Genomic DNA, 620 nt, shown 5'->3' with positions numbered 1-620 from the left:
AATGGGAGCTGTGAATAGTATCCCCAAAAACCAACAAGGAGACCGAGTCCTGTATGTAAACCAAAAAGCTTTTATTCTTATTCAAGTTCAAACTCGGAATCTGTGTGTCTAACACATCGCCATGATCAGAAAGCCCTGAGCTCATTTGGGGTGGGGTTTTCATAGCAACAGAAGTTGGGATGAGGGATTTCTAAGGTTCAGGGCCCCTGATTGGCTGACATTTGTCCAGGGGTGTAGTACAATTAATAAAATCCCAGAAACAGAAATTGAGGTTCAACCTGAAGGTCAGAAAAGCAAACAGTCAGCCACTGGCTCTTACCTTACCCTCAGTCTGAAATGGCAATCCTGCCTCCAGGAATCTCAGAATGAGACTGTGTGAGAGCTGTCTCCTCCCATCTTACAATGTCTCTCTAGTTCTGGGATTAAAGGCATACACTACTACCACCCGGTTTCTATGGCAAACTAGTGTGGCTACTAGGATTAAAGGTGTGTGTCACCACTGCCTGGTCTGTAAGGCTGACCAGCGGGGCTGTTTTACTCTCTGATCTTCAGGCAAGCTTTATTTATTAAAATACAAATGAAATGCCATTACATGGGGGTGCTCTGGTGAAAGGGGATGG

This window comes from Microtus ochrogaster, linkage group LG1, assembly GCF_000317375.1.
Source record: "Microtus ochrogaster isolate Prairie Vole_2 linkage group LG1, MicOch1.0, whole genome shotgun sequence".
In the NCBI taxonomy this organism is placed as follows: domain Eukaryota; kingdom Metazoa; phylum Chordata; class Mammalia; order Rodentia; family Cricetidae; genus Microtus; species Microtus ochrogaster.
Note: the sequence above shows the minus strand (reverse complement) of the source record.